The sequence below is a fragment of the Bos indicus genome, chromosome 1, assembly GCF_029378745.1.
Source record: "Bos indicus isolate NIAB-ARS_2022 breed Sahiwal x Tharparkar chromosome 1, NIAB-ARS_B.indTharparkar_mat_pri_1.0, whole genome shotgun sequence".
Taxonomy (NCBI): domain Eukaryota; kingdom Metazoa; phylum Chordata; class Mammalia; order Artiodactyla; family Bovidae; genus Bos; species Bos indicus.
In genome coordinates, this window is record NC_091760.1 from 77,363,637 (window position 1) to 77,369,636 (window position 6,000).

The 6,000-nt window shown below is 46.3% G+C and overlaps 1 protein-coding gene across 5 annotated transcripts in view; it reads right to left on the reverse strand.

The window, feature by feature from the left end:
• IL1RAP (interleukin 1 receptor accessory protein) overlaps window positions 1-4,189 on the reverse strand; it is a 154,874-nt gene extending 150,685 nt beyond the window's left edge. For 2 of the 5 annotated variants that reach the window (XR_011566736.1, XM_019958152.2), the window contains exon 1: window positions 3,992-4,189. The gene's annotated coding sequence lies outside the window, so the exon portion shown is untranslated. The other 3 variants (XR_011566744.1, XM_070790090.1, XM_019958147.2) reach the window with 3 other exon arrangements.
• Between the last annotated feature and the right edge of the window lie 1,811 nt (window positions 4,190-6,000).

Below are 6,000 nucleotides of genomic sequence, written 5' to 3' on the forward strand. Positions count from 1 at the left end.
ATTTTCACAACTGAACAAATTAATAAATTAAAAGAACTGATGGCAGAAGAAAGACTTAATGTATAGTAAATACCTCTCATGAATGAGGTGCTGAGACAGACTCAAGCTTCTAGGTAGATGTCAGTGTTCCTGTTTTCTAGCTGAGGAGACTGAGGCACTCTCAGCATAATAACTTGCCTCAGGAACCTTCCAGACGCTAAGACTCCACATTGCCACAGCTGCTAGAGCTAGTCAGAACATGGTCAGACCAGAAGGAGGTCCCCTAACAACCTTGTTAATGTAAGCCATGCATGCTCACTTTCAATACAAAAAAGGAAATGAGCAGCTAACCTGATTGAATCCCTGCAAATCCCAGATACTAAATGTTCTGTAACCTTCCTGTTCTTTGGGGTTTCTATTTCTCCCACAGAACAATTTCCAAAATGGGTAGAGAGCACAGTAGGTGGCTCTCTTTAATATTTCACAGGCAAGGCAATAGTGACTCACCAGATCCTACATCTGTGTCACCAGCAAAAGCCTGACAAAGTTGAGCAACAAATGAAACTGTGTGTATGTCAAAGATAACCTTTAGCTTTTTCTTCTGCTCTTCCTCTGATTTTCTCCAGCTCCTTTCTGCTTTTCTAACCGTGCCAGGTAAGATGACGCTGACTGCCTACCTTTTGGCAAAAGCAAACATATGCTTGCAGATGCCAAAAGCAAGAAGCACAGTGTTTCTCCCCTAAATGTATTTGCCAGCCAGTCTGCTTGCTGCAAAGCAAAGAAACCTGAAGGCCTGTGGGGAGTCTCAACAGATAAATGGCCCCACTGTCTGGGGCAGAAACAGATCTGTTCATTTTCCTACATGAGCCTGCAGCCATCAGTTTCCACCGGGAAGACTGAAACCCCAGACCACTGATCAGCATCACCAGCCAGCAGTGGTCTTTCCTATAAATGCTGCCTCTGCACACTGTTCACTATATCCCACCCTTTCCATCCTTGGAATTGGATAAAAGAAGAGAAAAACGCAGTGGTCACTCATGGCATTTGTTCCTCAATCTTTTTAAGACCCTGAGTGTTAGCATGAGGACGGCAGAAAGAAGAAACCACCCAGAACAGGAAGAAAGCCATGACATAACTCTGCACTTTATGTCTTCATGGTACCCTTCTGCCTAGGAACTAAAGGTGTACTACATCAAACTCAAGTGAGCAGACAGGCTGCCCTAGAGATTCATCACTCTGAAACTTCTTCTCCTGACAGCTGTCCCACCAAACTCTACAGAGCATAGTTCTCTCAGCAAAGAACTATTCTCTTCAGGACAAAATGAATACCCTGAAGTCACCAAATAAGTAAGGTCACCCTAACAACTGAAGTAAATTGCTAACAATGTCATTGGAGAGATGACAGGAAGTGATGGGAAAAGCCCTCCACTAGAAGTCAAAAGATGTGAAGTGTATTTCTAAGACTGAAATTTACTAACCACCTGACCCTTGACAACTTCTCCTTTCTCTGACTCTCATTCAATTTTCTTCTCAATAAATTGACATCAGCTAAGAAGAGATATCATTTAATGAGCACCTACTCACTAGACTCATTTTACATTATTTGACTTATTGTACTTTTTATATGAATCCTTGGGGTAAGCATTTTTTTCACTTTAAACAGTGAGATGAATTGCTTAGTATTACCCAGCTATGTAGGAATTAGAGATGGAATTTGAATTTGATCAGAAAACTGGTTTTTTTCATACTTTATCATATCATCATTTTATACTTCCACTATTACTATGCCTATTATGTCCTTCTCTCAAGGCTATAGTAAGTAGCAATGAAGATAATACATATGGAATACACTGAAAATTGTAAAGGCATATATATATATATATATATATATAACAGTCTAGATAAGGAGAAAAGGTATAACTGAATAACCTTTCTTTGAAAAACCAGAACTAAAAGGAGTCACCTTTCAATCTCCCATCCCCTTGTTCTGACCTTATTTTGAACATTTTCCTTTTCCCTACAAGTCCCCAGTCTCTCAGGCACGCGTTCAGATGTATCCTGGGCAGCTCATCACAATGCATGCACACGGAACAGGCTGACAGAAGCAAGCATTCCCATCCTCTGCAAATTCCTGGTGTGGGAGCTACCTAAGGGGTACCGCCAAACTCTGTCCTTTCCTCCTGGTGTATCACACCCCCACCCTGCATACTTCAGTATGCAATGGACCGTGAAGCAGGCAACCAACTATAAATACTGGATGCTCAGTTCAGGGATTTATAGCACAGCCAGGAGATAATAGTATATAACTGTATGAAGTCAATCAGAATAAAATCAATTGTTACATTCCAGGTGGGGGTATATAAGGGACACTACTTCATTTTAAAATACCAGTAATGCCAACAATAAAGGATGACTAGAGAGGGCGGGCACATGTGGACGTTTGTATTTATATTAGATGTTTGTGTCCAGAGGGACTGAATTTAGGAGCACCACTGTATAATCCAAAAGAAATGCATGTAAATCTTCTTGTTTTCCTATACCAGCTGAAACGTATAAAGTTGCTTGTTTGACCTGAGACAGCAGGAATAAAAGGCTTAGAATAGTCTGCAACATAGATGAAACTTGTAACTTCTCCTCTTGTCTTTCTACCTCTCATCAAATTCAAGACCTTCTTTGCCAATAAAGGCAGCCTCAGATCAAAGTTTCACAGAACTGAGGTTTGACCTAAAAACTAGCAGGGAATCGGCATCACTGAGAAACATTCTATATTCCAAGTCAAGCATCTACGATCAAAGTCACATGCAGAGGGCATTCAGAAAACACTATAAAAGAGCTGTTTAAACTCCAAAGAAGGAAACACCACAACATTCAGATTAAAAAAAAAAAAATCACTCTATCTGAAAAATCAGCTTCCTAAAACATCCACTGTCTCAAAGGTTAACATGTAACAATATTTACAATTGCTGCCATCAATGTCAAATTGACCAGGTGCCAAGTCAGGCGCTACGATAACCATGCTGTCTGAATTACCCCGTTTCATCCTCCCAAGTGACCTAAGGACTCTTTGGGACCATTAAAATCTCCATGTTACGGCTGGACCAAAAACACAGGCACACACAAAACAAAAAACAAAACAAAACTGAGTATCAAAAAGACTGGATAACTTGCCCAAATTCACACAGTTAAAACGTGGCAGAGCTGGAGAGAAAGCCAGGTAAATCCTCCTCCTCAGCTGGTAGCAAACCTGAGATCCCTAGAGCAGAGCAGTGTTTCAGGATTTCACAACCAGGGGGTGGAGGCAAGACAAGCTGGGGACTGACTCTTAAAGGAAACGGCAGAAGTTTGCTTTTATGTTTGTGATTTTTCTGTGCAACTCAGCTGCCTCCCTCCTTCCCAGGACTTAGCAGTGAGAGTGGCTATGGTTCTGTGAGGTCAGCTAATCCTATAGGAGAAGCATCGTATTTCCCACAGGACCACTGGCCCCGCTTCCCCTGTGGCTGAAGAGAGCAGGGTACCAAACGGGGTGACTGGTGCTGGGATGTCCCTCACCTCTCCACTGACCCCACCAGGAGTCTGACAGACCCCCCTCGGCGGGGCATGTTTCTGAGAAAACAGGTCGGGAAAGAGAGAAGCCTTTACCCAGGCTGTCACAGGTCCAAGCTGGAAGCGACGTGATACCCAGTGGCAACGCTGGGATACACTGCCCCCATCTATCCTCATGGTTCACAGCAGCACTCCGGAGAAATCAAGGCGGGGATATACCAAGGTAGATCCCTCAGAGCTGGGAGAAGGGTGCAGCGACGCGCAGCCCTCCCGTAACTGTGTTACTTAAATGTTTACAAAGCAAGGATGGGACTCGGGACAGTGGGTTCGAGTCCTGACCACGGCACTAACTAGCTGTGCGACCTATTCCAGCCGCTGCCTCGCTCTATGCTTCAGTTTGCCCTTTTGTAAAACAGGGTTGAAAGAGAAGATCTGTCAGAATCCACCCTCATCACCGCACCAGACTCACCTTTCTTGGGAGGAAGAGCGGACGTGGTGAAGGCAAAGAGCGGACGTGGTGAAGGCGGCGGGAATGAGTGCAGAATCGCCCAGCACCGAATCTTTCGGAGCGCTTGGCCAAAGCCCAGCCCCGGGGACCCCAATCCGGCCAGTCTTCCCGCAATGAGCCTCTTACTTTCCGCAGCACTTTCTTTTTTCCCCCTTTGGGGCTCCTCCCCTGCCGCTGCGCGATTGGCCGCCGCCGCGCGGCTCAGGCTCCACCCGCCGCCTCGGCTCGCCAGCCACCCGCGCTCTGGGCTTCCAAGAGCCGAGGCCGCGGGGCGGCACCGAGGGCAGCCCCGCCCGCGGCGAGGAGGAGCGGCGCCCGGCCCGCGGCCCGCCAACCCGAGGCTGCGCTAGGCCCTTCGGCGCCCCGCCACCTCCTGGGCAGACTGGAGCGCTCAGAGGAGAGCGTGGGTCCCGCAGCTTGGCAAGACGCCAGGCACTTCGGGTAGATGTGCCTCTGCTCCACACAGAGACGTACACTTGGGCTCATTGCAAGATCCTGGTCTCATGGTCGAGAACGCTATCACACTGCCTCTTCCCGGCTCTGTGTATTTAACTCTCTGCTGCACCAAAGCCATGAATCTGTGCAGAATTTGCGCCCCCATCGTGTGCCAAATCCAGAGCGCTACAGGAAGAAACATACTCGACCTTGGTGGTCCGGAGCCCCCGCTCCACTGCAAGTAACAGTCATGGGAACAAACTATTGCTCATGACAGCAAAATGAAATCTGTATCTTCCACTGGCGTGTACTGGTGTGCCTAGCAAGGTGCCTGGCGCAAAGCTGGCGCTCAGTACCTGTATACTGAATTAGTGAATGAATTAAATAATCGATATAGAACCAAGCGATCTCAAAAGAATCACTCCTTTTCATTCACTCCCTTTTCTCCAGATTTCTGAAAGAGCCCTCAGCCAACTTCTCCCACTCGAGATGGTAGTCTGTGTAGTCATCCGGAGCTTTACAGTGACTGTCGACTTCTTTGTTCAAGAGCCTTCTGTTCTCTATTGCTGCTGCTGCTAAGTCGCTTTAGTCGTGTCCGACTCTGTGCGACCCCATAGACGGCAGCCCACCAGGCTCCACCGCCCCTGGGATTCTCCAGGCAAGAACACTGGAGTGGGTTGCCATTTTCTTCTCCAATGCATGAAAGTGAAAAGTGAAAGTGAAGTCGCTCAGTCGTGTCCGACTCTTAGCGACCCCATGGACTGCAGCCCACCAGGCTCCTCCATCCATGGAATTTTCCAGACAAGAGTACTGGAGTGGGTTGCCACTGCCTTCCCTTCCTGGCTGGCAAGGCCCTTCAACACCTTTCCTAATTTCTGAGACTTCCCTAACAAAAGCCAAGTTGACCTGTCTCTTCACACATGTTTTACTGTACCACATTTATGACTTACCTTCTAGTCTTAGGACTTCCCTGGTGGCTCAGACGGTAAAGCGTCTGCCTATAATTCGGGTAGACCCAGGTTCAATCCCTGGGTTGGGAAGATCTTCTGGAGAAGGAAATGGCAACCCACTCCAGTATTCTCACCTGGAAAATCCCATGGATGGAGGAGCCTGGTAGGCTATAGTCCATGGGGTCGCAAAGAGTCGGACACAACTGAGTGACTTCACTTTCAGTTTTCTTTCCGTTCTTAGAGTTACCTGATTGAATCTTGTTTATTTATTTATCCATGAAATTGAGATCCAAAGAAAGAAAAAAGAAAAGGAGAAAAAAGACATGAAGGAAAAAGGAAAAATTCATTACTCATGAATTAGTAAGTGGAACTAGGAGGTGCCAGTCTCTAGGTACCAGCTGGAGATGAACAGCAATGCAAAACTCAAACACTGCTGCCTCAAATGGTTGAACTCCCGAAAGTAAAATAACAATATTACTAAAGCTGTAGTCATGTTCATGTTGTTTCACTTATTTCTATCGTTTATGGAAACCAATCTTGAGAAAACATTTGTCTCTGGATACCTGGCACACAGTACCTGTTCAC